The sequence below is a fragment of the Leuciscus leuciscus genome, assembly GCF_965113295.1.
Source record: "Leuciscus leuciscus genome assembly, chromosome: 25".
In the NCBI taxonomy this organism is placed as follows: domain Eukaryota; kingdom Metazoa; phylum Chordata; class Actinopteri; order Cypriniformes; family Leuciscidae; genus Leuciscus; species Leuciscus leuciscus.
Genome location: NC_138724.1, coordinates 4,402,441 through 4,414,658, shown reverse-complemented (window position 1 = coordinate 4,414,658; position 12,218 = coordinate 4,402,441). Strand labels below are relative to the sequence as shown.

At 38.4% G+C, this 12,218-nt stretch overlaps 2 long non-coding RNA genes across 2 annotated transcripts in view; one reads left to right on the top strand and one right to left on the bottom strand.

The window, feature by feature from the left end:
- The window catches only part of LOC309490589, a 232,142-nt gene that overhangs the window by 137,466 nt on the left and 82,458 nt on the right, over positions 1–12,218 (bottom strand). The window lies entirely within an intron of this gene.
- The window catches only part of LOC309490643, a 107,664-nt gene continuing 106,152 nt past the window's right edge, over positions 10,707–12,218 (top strand). The window contains exon 1 of the long non-coding RNA XR_014202803.1: positions 10,707–10,933. This is a non-coding gene — a long non-coding RNA (uncharacterized lncRNA). The remainder of the gene's footprint in view (positions 10,934–12,218) is intronic.

The window sequence follows — 12,218 nt, the reverse complement described above, 5'->3', positions numbered from 1 at the left end:
CCTACATGAAGGAAACCGAAGCTGTGTTTCGAACACCCTACCATTTGGCCAAAAAGAACAGACCCTTTTCTGACCACGAGAGCCTCAATGAGCTGCAGAAATTGAATGGTATAAAGATGGGCTCAATACTTCATTCACGTTACAGTGCAACACAAATAATTAAACATGTTGCCAATGAGATGCAGAGCAAAATCATCAGTAGCATAATAGCATCTTCGAGTAAGTTAGCTGTCCTAATTGACGAGGCCTCTTCTTTAAGTCACAAAGCTGTCATGACAGTTTCAGTTAAAGCATCAGTCCAAGAAGAAGAAAGCCCTGAATTCATATTCCTTGAGCTTGTTGAACTGGACAATCAGAGAGCAGATGGCATAGTAGAGGGTTTATTTACTTGTTTAACTAATGCTGGCTTTACAGAAGAATGGCTTCTTGAAAACTGGGTAGCATGTGTGACTGATGGCGCCAGCGTCATGTTAGGAAAAAAGTCAGGAGTGGCAACCAGGTTGACCTTGAGATTCCCAAAGCTTTTTGCATGGCACTGTATGAACCATAGACTTGAACTAGCTGTGTCAGATGCAATTGTTGAGGTAAATTCGGTCAATCACGTAAAAGCTTTTATGCACAAGCTATATTCTCTGTATAGTATGTCAAACAAAAATGAGCGTGAACTCAAAGATGCAGCAGCTGAAGTAGGCTCACAACTTCTTCGCATTGGCAGAGTCTTGGATGTACGCTGGGTGGCCAGTAGCTTTCGGACTGTTCATGCTGTTTGGACATCACTGGGAGCTCTTGTGCAGCACTTTAAGAATGCTTGTTCTGATGAGAGGAGGTCCAACACAGAGAAGCAAATGTACAGAGGTTTATTGGACCGTGTTCAAAGTCCTGAATTTATTTGTGACCTTGGGCTCATGTATGACACACTCCATGAACTAAGTGTCCTGTCACAGGAGCTTCAGGCTCGTTCTATAACTCTCCTCAGAGCAGAGCATCTGCTGAAACGCACAATCAGAGTGATACATTCATTTAAAGAGAATCCAGGTGAGAAATATGGTGAGGCTTCAGAAGCAAAAGAGAGTGGGGTGTATTGATCTATAGCCTTGAAAAGAAATGCAAAGCTCAAGTCTATCAATCCAGGACAGTTCTTACAAAGCCTTGTGAACTATCTTGAGCAACGCTGAGACCATCAAGGACCTCAGCATCCTTGATCAGAGTAAATGGCCATCAAACCCCAGCATCCGCCATGGTGAAGAACAAGTTAAGCGACTGTGCAAGCGATTTAACTTGTGCACAGACCAAGCACTGAATGGGATGCGGGACCTACTGGAAGAGCCCAACAGTGAGCCCAATGACCTGAAACCACTCATTAACTGTATGAAAACATTCCCTGTCAGCACAGCAGAGTGTGAGAGGAACTTTAGCCTTATGAACAATATAAGCACAGACAAAAGGGCTGTCCTACTGGTCTCAAACATATCAAACTTAATGATGATTAACATCAACAGACCCCCTACTTCAAAGTTTGATCCTAGAAAGTATACAAGGACCTGGTTGAAGACCCACCGTACTGCCTCTCTGTGAAAACCCCTGCAGAGAGCAAGTGTGTCTGCAATATACTGGAGTACAGGGGTAGACAGGCTTTTGACAGGTTTAAAAACCTGCACTGACTATAAATTCAAAATCAGTTATTTCTTATTTCATATTTATGAAATTGCGCTACTTACCTACTGAAGTTAAGTCCCTTGAGCCAAAAATATAAGCACTTATTTAGAAACCCTGCATGAGTATATCATTGTGGTTTTCATGAAAATGTTGTAAAATGTATATATTTTTGTTTTATATATTGTTATGTTTTAACATTGTTTTGAATATATTGTTGAATTCTTTGAATGATGATGATGATGATATTTTAATGTTAAAATAAACTAATCTAATATGATATATTCAAGATGAGGTAAGCATGGTGTTTCAGTCAGAGATTAGTTTATTTTTACTGGCCCACAGACTATAGGAATTGAGACAACTAAATAATTATGAATTTTGAGTGAACTATCTCTTAGAACAGCTGATTTGCAACAGATAGTGTAAACGTATAATGGTGGCACACTCTGGCCTACACTATCTGCTGCAAATCAGCTGTTCTAAGAGATAGTTCACAAAATAAACTACTGGCTCAGACTATTTGCAACGTGAGAGACTAGTGGTCCAATTTTCATGTGTGGATGGACTAAGGAATAGTCGCTCAAAATTCATAATTATTTAGTTGTCTCTTCCTATAGTCTGTGGGCCAGTATTAATTGCACAATAACTGCACCTCTTCTGTGGCTAATATTAATTTCATAATGATCCTTTCTCCGTGAAGTCAAGCAGCAAAAGTTAAGTGATAATGTGCAAATACTACTGGCCCATTTTGGGGTGAACTAATATGCAAGACTAGTCTTACATGTCACTGTTTATAACACAGAGCGTTCATCCTTTGCTGGGACGCTTAAACAAATAGTGGGGGCATAAATTAAGAGTATACCCACTTCTCCAGGCACCACTACATCACTGCGAACTGGGTTATTGTATTTTAGCATTAAGAAAATCTTATATCATATTTACCTTTAAGGTCTTTAGAAACTTTGAACTAAACATTGATATTGTGTAGTTTGTGATCCTCCATCAGCAGCTGCAGTTTCTCTCAGCTGTATCAGTGCAGTCACTGTGACGTCTGACTGACAGAGGTTTTTGTACGACTCTTTATCACTGTGTGAACACACCATCACTGTGATAACTCTGACAGTAATAATCTCCTGTATCTTCAGTCTGGACTCCACTGATGGTCAGAGTAAAATCACTGCCAGATCCACTGCCACTGAATCTAGATGGAGTTCCAGTATAACGGGTTGATGTCAGATATATGAGGAGTTTAGGAGCTTCTCCAGGTTTCTGTGAGTACCAGGCTAAGTAATTATTATTAAACACATCACTGCTGGTTTTACAGTTTATTCTGACTTCTTCTCCTGGTTGAACTGCTGGTATTGATGGACTCTGAGTTACAGTATACTGTCCTCTACACTCTGAAAGAAAACACAAACAAAAATGAAAATTATATATGATGATATACAGTATATGATAAACATATATTTCACATTTTAAGATAATTAATAATCATTATAAAAACTGTATTACACAAACCTTGAATAAACAGTGAAATGGTCCAGATGAAGATGTTGATTGTGTTCATTGCTGTAGTTTAGTCTTGTGTGATGATGAAGATTGTGTTCTGTTCTGCTCTCAGTCATGAAGTGTTAAACTCACAGCACTATAAACACTCTCAGAGCACTGAAGCATGTGCTGACAATGCAAAGAAGTGGGCAGGATTTACAACAGCTTGTGCTGATAACAAACTCATAGACACTAGAGTTACAGAATCATGACTTTATTTTGTATTTTTATTGTGACTCCTGAGACACTGAGGATGTGCAGATGAACGTCCATCTCTGTGTCCATATTCAGTCATGTGACCATCATCACTGCTACACTTCCACTAGATGAACCGCCATCACTAAAGTAAGATCATGAATCATGAGTCTGTTCAGAAAGTATCAGGACTGATTGTGAATCTCTAATCAGAGTTCATGGTGTCACTCCATCTATCATGAAGCCTCATGTGTGTCTGAAATCATCAAATGGAGAAGAAACAGGCTGTTAAAGATGGAGACATATTAGAGCTTGTTCACGTTTCATGATCTTGTGTGGAGATTCATAACCATAACCTGGCAAGGAACCAAAACTCCATCAGGTGACAGAATGGAGAAAAAAACCTTGGGAGAACCCAGGCTCAGTCGGGGGCCAGTTCTGCTCTGGCCAACGAGAGAACAGTGTATGATTATGATCCAGGCAGCGTTACAGGTCAGAAGTCAGATTGGTCGTGTCGATGAGGCCTTCACAGGGCTGATGAGGCTGGCACTTCAGGATGCGTCATGGTTAGGTCCAGGTGCAGATCCACCATCTGATCTGGATACGGACAAGGTCCACCTCACTTCAGTAAACGGAGAGACTGGTTGACACTTCAGTACTCCGTTGTCGTCGCGTCCAGGCGCAGGTCCTTCATCGGATCTGGATACGGCCTGGATCCGGCGGAAGAGGAGAGACTAGTTGACACTTCAGGACTGCGTTGTCGTTGCGTCCAGGCGCTGGTCCTTCATCAGGTCTGGATACGGCCTGGATCCGACGGACTGTGGTAAACCTCGGTATAAACAGAGAGACTAATATTAGCGTAGACGCCATTTTTCTTATGATGTAACAAGTACATCAGGATTTATGGGAAGTGTTTCCGGTTAGAAGTCTATAATGTGTTATGTAAATGCTAGGTCAAAGAGATGTGTTTTTAGTCTAGCTTTGAACTGACAGAGTGTGTCTGCTTCCCGGACAATGTTAGGAAGACTGTTCCAAAGTTTTGGTGCTAAATAGGAGAAGGATCTACCGCCAGCAGTCGATTTTGATATTCTAGGTATTATCAACTGGCCGGAATTTTGAGATCGCAATAGACGTGAGGGACTATAATGCGTTAAGAGCTCGCTCAAGTACTGTGGAGCTAAACCATTTAGTGCTTTGTAAGTAATCAGCAATATTTTAAAATTTATGCGATGTTTAATAGGCAGCCAATGCAGTGTTGACAGATCTGGGCTAATATGGTCATACTTCCTGGTTCTAGTAAGAACTCGAGCTGCTGCGTTTTGGACCAGCTGTAGTTTGTTTATTAAGCGTGCAGGGCAACCACCCATAATAGCATTACAATAATCTAGCCTTGAGGTCATGAACGCATTAACTAATTGTTCCGCATTTGTCAATGAGAGCATATGGCGTAATTTAGATATATTTTCAAGATGGAAAAATGCGGTTTTACAGATACTAGACACGTGACTTTCAAATGAAAGGTTGGTATCAAAGAGCACACCCAGGTTCCTAACCGATGACGGAGACTTAACAGAGCAGCCATCAAGTGGTTAGACAGTATTCTAGGTTATTACGTGAGGACGTTTTTTGTCCAATAATTAGAATCTCTGTTTTTTCAGAATTAAGTAGTAGGAAATTACTAGTCATCCAATTTTTTATATCAGCTATGCATTCCGTTAATTTTGTGAATTGGTAAGTTTCGTCTGGGCGTGAAGAAATATAGAGCTGAGTATCATCAGCATAACAGTGAAAACTAATGCCATGCTTCCTAATGATATCTCCTAAGGGTAGCATTGTAGCGTAAATGCCTCTGGGTTAATGCGAATTAGCTCAAGAATATAGGGAATTTTAGGAATATTAATAATCATAACTCATGGTCATAATTCATAAATCGCATATGCATTTACTTTATCAATTATAGGAAATGCCTCGTTCTGTAACTGGTTTCGTCATCCGTTATTCGTCCCGCGAATAAATGTAAGACTATCACAGTTAAGAAGAAGTATTCCCGTTTACAAAACTCCAAGAAAGTTTATCTTCTGGCCACGAAGATAAAACCTCTTTGGGTTAATAAATTAAAACTACTCAAAGTAGTTTTATAATATAGAGCCTGTAGCTTTATAGATCTTTTGTTTCATTGACTTTATAAAAAGTGGGTTTTCAAACACAGAGACAGTTAAAAGTATAAATGGGTTTATTAATAAAATGGCACACGCTAGAGATTATAAGCTACAAATATAAACGTACGTAAAATGCAAACAATAAAACAAACAAACATTTAAACAAACATGACGTGATCGGAATGAATGACATGAAAGAAAGAAAGCAAGAAAGAAATAAAGAGATAAGATATAGAGGGTAACTTAATTCACAGACCTACGAGCTAGACACCAGGAATTACAGAGATATCAATTATGACAGGTAAAGATTGGGGAAACATAACGTTACACTTATATGCATAATTACACACAAATAAAGTTTGATTAAACACACAATAAAGTTGTCAGTGTTTCCGTTATGGCAAGTGACGACACTTTGAGAAACATAGGAATACATATCAACATTCAGTGGCTTGTTATGTGGGGGAATATCTGTTTCAAAGTCCAGAGTGTGTGTGTGTAATGCTGGAATGCCTGCTTTCCTGGGTCGTAAAGTTTTATGGTCTGAGGTAGGGTTACAACAAGACACGACTGAGGAATTCCCTTCAATGAACATTTAGAATTCAAACTATACTCTAGCAAACCAAACCTCTATCACACGTGCATATAGGAAGGTACACACATTATAAAATAAAAATAACAGATATTTCTCTTATTCTCAGTTATACACAAAAGGGTGTTTGTGTGTGTGTGCGGAATGTCATGAGGCCGTAAAGTTGGGGGATACGAGTCACATGGGTGCTGGTAAATTGGTCCTCGTGGGGCAATTATTAACCAGCAAGGACAAAGACGATGTGTTTTGCCATCACATGATCCACTTAATGCGAAAAGCAGATGCCATTGTTGTTACAGCATGTACAGAGTGAACAGCAACGGTCCTAGTACTGAGCCTTGTGGTACGCCATACTGAACTTGTGATCAATGAGACATCTCTTCATTTACTGCTACAAACTGATAACAGTCAGATAAGTATGATTTAAACCATGCTAATGCAATTCCACTAATGCCAACATAATTTTCGAGTCTATTTAAAAGAATGCTGTGGTCGATTTCAAATGCAGCACTAAGATTGAGTAACACTAATAGCGAGATACAACCACGATCGGATGAAAAGAGCAAATCATTTGTGACTCTAATGAGAGCAGTCTCAGTACTATGGTACGGTCTAAATCCTGACTGAAAATCCTCGCAGATATCATTTCTTTCTAGAAAGGAACATAGTTGTGAGGATACTGCCTTTTCTAGTATCTTTGACAGAAAAGGTAGATTCGAGATCGGCCTGTAATTGACTAATTCTGTAGGATCAAGTTGCGTTTTTTTTAACAAGCGGTTTAATCATAGCCAGCTTAAAAGTTTTCGGTACATATCCTAGAGACAAAGATGAATTAATGATATTAAGAAGAGGATCTATGACAGGGGTGCCCAGTCCTGCTCCTGCCGATCGACTGTCCTGCACAGTTAATCTCCAAGCCTAATCAAACACACCTGAAGCAACCAATTAAGGTCTTCAGGATCACTTGAAAATTAAAGGCAGGTGTGTTTGATTAGGGTTGGAGATGAACTGTGCAGGACAGTCTATCGGCAGGAGCAGGATTGGGCACCCCTGATCTATGACCTCTATAGGGTATAGGGTCCTACATACGTTGTCGATTTAGATGATTTAACGAGTTTAGCGAATTCTTCCTCTCCTATAGAAATAAATGAATCAAATTTTTCTTCAAGGAGACTACAATGCACTGCCTGATGCGATACTGTAGTAGACGGTTGCATAGTTATAATTTTCTCCCTGATATTATCAATCTTGTTAGTAAAGAAGTTCATAAAGTCATTACTGCTGTACTGCTTGGAAACGTCTGGGGTTGAAGATTTATTTTTCGTTAGTTTAGCCACTATTTCAAATAAACACCTAGGGTTTTGTTTATTTTCTTCTAATAGGTTTGAAAAATAAGCAGATCTAGCAGCTTTTAAGGCCTTTCTGTATGCAATCGAACTGTCTTTCCATGAAATGCGAAATACCTCTAGTTTTGTTTTCTTCCAGTTTCGCTCCATTTTTCTGGCTGCTCTCTTAAGGGCCCGAGTGTGCTCGTTGTACCACGGCGTTGGACTATTTTCTTTAATCTTCTTTAAAGGGATACTTCAGGATTTAGCATTAAGCTTTGTATTAGTAGAAAACCTGTAGTATTTTCGAATTACCGTGCTTTCCACCCTCATATCCCCCTGAGAGGAGAGATTTATGTATTTTTTGTCTGGAAAAAATCCTCCGATGACGCAAAAATCGTCATTTTGCGTCATCGGAGGATTTTCTGGCCAGAGGCTAAAGACTACAGAGAGTAGGAGGGGCTGTCCCGCATGTTTTCAACCCGCCCATAGGAGGTGGGATCTCACTCACAGAATGTACACATAGTTTCAGCCGTCTTTCTTTGGAAGCTAAGCTAGCAGGCTCTTGTTCTGTGGAGAAAGCTGAGTAGTAGGAGAAAGCTGAGTAGTAGGGGTTACCATCCTCTTTTTCCCGGACATGTCCGGCCGACGCGATCGTCCAAAATGTCCGGGATTCGGCTTTTGCTTTCTGCAGTCGCCATTCATTGTTTACATGCACACCTTTTGTTTCAATCTAACTGAATTCATTCCGATTGGTGAATCTGAATGTAGTGTTTACATGAACGCTAAACAAGTGATCGGTTGATGTGCGTTTTAACATTGCTAAGAAAATTCCTGCTCCTCCGTGAGAGATAGGAGACCGATGCATCTCAGTAATGACGCCACTGGCCTCGCGCCGTTCTCCCGCGGCCCTCAGCCTCGTCCTGCTCGCCACAGTAAACATGATGAATGGCGACTGTAGAACGCAAAAGCCGAATCCCGGACATTTTGGGCGATCTCGATATCCCGGGCAAACTCGTCACGGAAACTCACTATTAGCCTAAACTTGTTGTTTTCAACTGCGCTCTCTTACCGGTAGGCGTGGCTTGGGAGTGGCCTCGTAGAGCAGCGAAGCAAGTGCATTCTGGGAGTTATTGTCTTTCATCCACATAAGCCAAAAATAAATTTTCTGGCTTTTCTCAGTCTAGAAAGCTCCAAATTCAAAAATTTCTTCACATTTCTTCTACATAAATGACCTATTTTAAATACACATTCATCTTTCCAGAGGTGAAGTATCCCTTTAAGCGCAACGGAGCAACTGTGTCTAAAGTGCTGGAAAAGAGAGAGTTAAAAGTTTCTGTCGCAATATCTAGTTCTTCTAAGCTATCTGGGATGCTGAGATGATGAAACTGATCAGGAAGATTATTAATAAAGCAATCTTTAGTGGCAGAAGTGATAGGTCTAACATATTTGTAACACGGAGTCGGCTTTGCAGCCTCGGCTAAATTAAGTTTACAGAAGGCTAGATAATGATCTGAGATGTCATCGCTCTGCTGCAGAATTTCAACGGCATCAACATTGATTCCATGTGATAATATTAGATCTAGAGTATGATTTCGAGAATGAGTTGGTCCTGACACGTGTTGTCTAACTCCAATAGAGTTCAGAATGTCTTTAAATGCCAATCCCAATGCATCTTTTTCGTTATCTACATGTATATTACAATCACCAACAATTAGTACTTTATCTGCAGCCAATACTAACTCTGATAGAAAATCAGCAAATTCTTTGATAAAGTCTGTATGGTGCCCTGGTGGCCTGTATACAGTAGCCAGCACAAATGTTAAACGTGATTTATCATTTACACTAGATAGTGTTATATTTAGAAACAACACTTCAAAAGAATTATATTTAAAACAAGATATTACTATAAATTACTGAAACTCCTCCCCCTTTGCCTTTCAGACGAGGTTCATGTTTATAACAATAATCTTGTGGGGTGGACTCATTTAAAGTAATATAATTGTCTGGTTTTAGCCAGGTTTCTGTCAAACACAGCACATCTAGGTTATAGTCTGTAATCATATCATTAACAATGATTGTTTTTGAAGTAAGGGATCGAATATTCAACAACCCGAGCTTTATCATTTGCTCATCTGTATTATATCTGTTTTTTATTTGTTGAACATCAATTAAATTTTTACCCTTGAATGGGTTTAGGAGTTTTTTGTATGTCCTAATATCAGTGTGTTGAAGTGTTGTTTCTCTCTCTCTGCTGGAGTGTGTGTTCACTCGAGTGGAATAGAGGTTTTTGTACGAGCGTTTCATTAGATTGTATCACTGTGGTGCACATTCGGTGGAGGAACTAAACTGGTGATCGGTAAGTCTGTCTATTTAATCACCTAATAAAAAAATACAATTTAGATTTCAGAAAGTGTTTTACAGTTGAAACAAGAACAATATTTATTATTAATAATGATTATTAGATATTGTGGTGAAACTTTACTTGAAGCCTTTATGTATAATAATAATAATGCATTATAAAGGTTTCAATAATGTAGATATTAACGATTTATATATATTTTTTTCATAAATTATTGTAACCAAAGTTAAAATGTATTATAATATTTACAAATCCTTGTTACATCTGAAATTGTTTTTTTGTCATGAGTTTTAATGTATTATAATTTCTAAAGGTGTAACAATGAATAGATAATATTACAATGTATTCATTAGATCATACATGCATAGACTTTTATAATGCAATATGTATGAAGGCTTTTAATAAAGTGTTACTGATATTGTTGTATACTAATTTAATCTAAAACAATTATATTATTATAAGAATTGCATTATCAAACTTTCAACAAAAAAGGAATTGTAAACATATTTCCACACTGTGTCTCACTATGAGTTTATTCAGTTTATTACAGGTTTGTTTTTCCTTCATTTATTTCTACACTGAGTTCATATTTAGTTCATCTTTTATTGTAGAAATCATACATGGAAAAAAGAGATTTGACATCAGAATGTAAATGTTGCTACTTTCTGTAGTTCAGTCAATGATACTGAATCTCTTTTGCTCATGTTGTGCTTATAATTCAGTGTTTTGTTCATTCTGTGTGATACAATTGTGTTTTAACTCTGTTTGAAATTGAGTTACATTTTCAGTTCAGGTGAATATCTCAAAATGTAAGATATTTATGTTCAGAGTGAATAATTGCTGGAATTAAAGCAGTCAGATCGGCCTGATAATAGATAATATGTGTTATAACTGCTGTTACACTTATTGATTAGATCATACATGCATTTTAATGTATATAGCAGTGCATAATTAATGCATTAAAAATACTTTTATAATGCAATATGTATGAAAGCTTTAAATAAAGTGTTACTGATATTGTTTTATAATGATTGAATCTAAAACTAGAGCAGCATTACTCCTATGCTGTGAATGTGCAGTGCAGTGTGTTGTGTGTGTGTGTGTGTGTGTGTGTGTGTGTGTGTGTGTGTGTGTGTGTGTGTGTGTGTGTGTGTGTGTGTGTGTGTGTGTGTGTGTGTGTGTGTGTGATCTTTCAATCTGCTGTGTTTGCTGCAACATTCAATAAAGCTTCTCAACAAGTTCACTTTGTGTCTGACAACATCATTCAACTAACAGATGAAGATGCAGGTGCTTTTCAGAAGGTTGATGTAGCAGTAAATGTCAAATAAAGCTCTTGGGGTTTGAACATGGTCTCTGGAGACAGAGCTGCTCTATTCTGAGAGGATCACAATCACTCCACCCTGACAATGCAAATGGGGTTTTCAGTCTCACTCTCTGATTGGTTACATGATCTGGACTGGAACACTTTCACTTCTGCTTTAGTTAAACTGATGATTATATTTATAGGAGATTAAAAACTTTATTATATAAAAATATCATAAAAAAGATCAAGATCAAGAATCAGCCGTTCTGACACTAATCGTTGTCACTAATTGTTACATAATCATTACATTTATAGGCGATGGTGTAAATATACTGTATATCAAAATATTATTTAAAATATAATCCATGATCATAAATCAAGAATCATCCGTTGTGACAGTAATTGTGTAAGAATGTAAAAGTTTGTGTGTCTCAAATGGAAAGCATCACGTCCAGACAGCAGAAGTGACTGAATGCAGTCTGTTCAGTTTGATTGACAGGATCATATATTACACCTAAAACATGATGATCATATTGAAACACTGACTCACTCTCTTCATAAACACAAGATTGATGATTGTAATGATATAGTGTTATTAGTGCGTGTGCTGTGATCAGTGTGTGTGTGATTGTTGTATGAGCAGCTGCAGTTTCTCTGACAGAGGTTTTTGTACGACTCTTTATCACTGTGTGAACACTCCTTTACTGTTGATCCAGTGATAACTCTGACAGTAATAATCTCCTGTATCTTCAGTCTGGACTCCACTGATGGTCAGAGTAAAATCAGTTCCATAATCGGCTCCATTTCCACTGAATCTAGATGGAGTTTCAGCAGCAAGGGTTCTGATGCTGTGCACTATAAGTTTAGGAGCTTCTCCAGGTTTCTGAAGGAACCAGGACACACAAGACTTACAGTCACCGTCTGACCGACGTCCAATGGAGCTGCTGGTTTTACAGGTCAGAGTGACTGTGTGTCCGTTCTGAACATGTTTCACTGCGGGAGTCTGAATTACTGTCGCCTGTCCTGTAGAATCTAATGAACAGTGAAAAGACATTGAAACCAACATTTATTATTACAA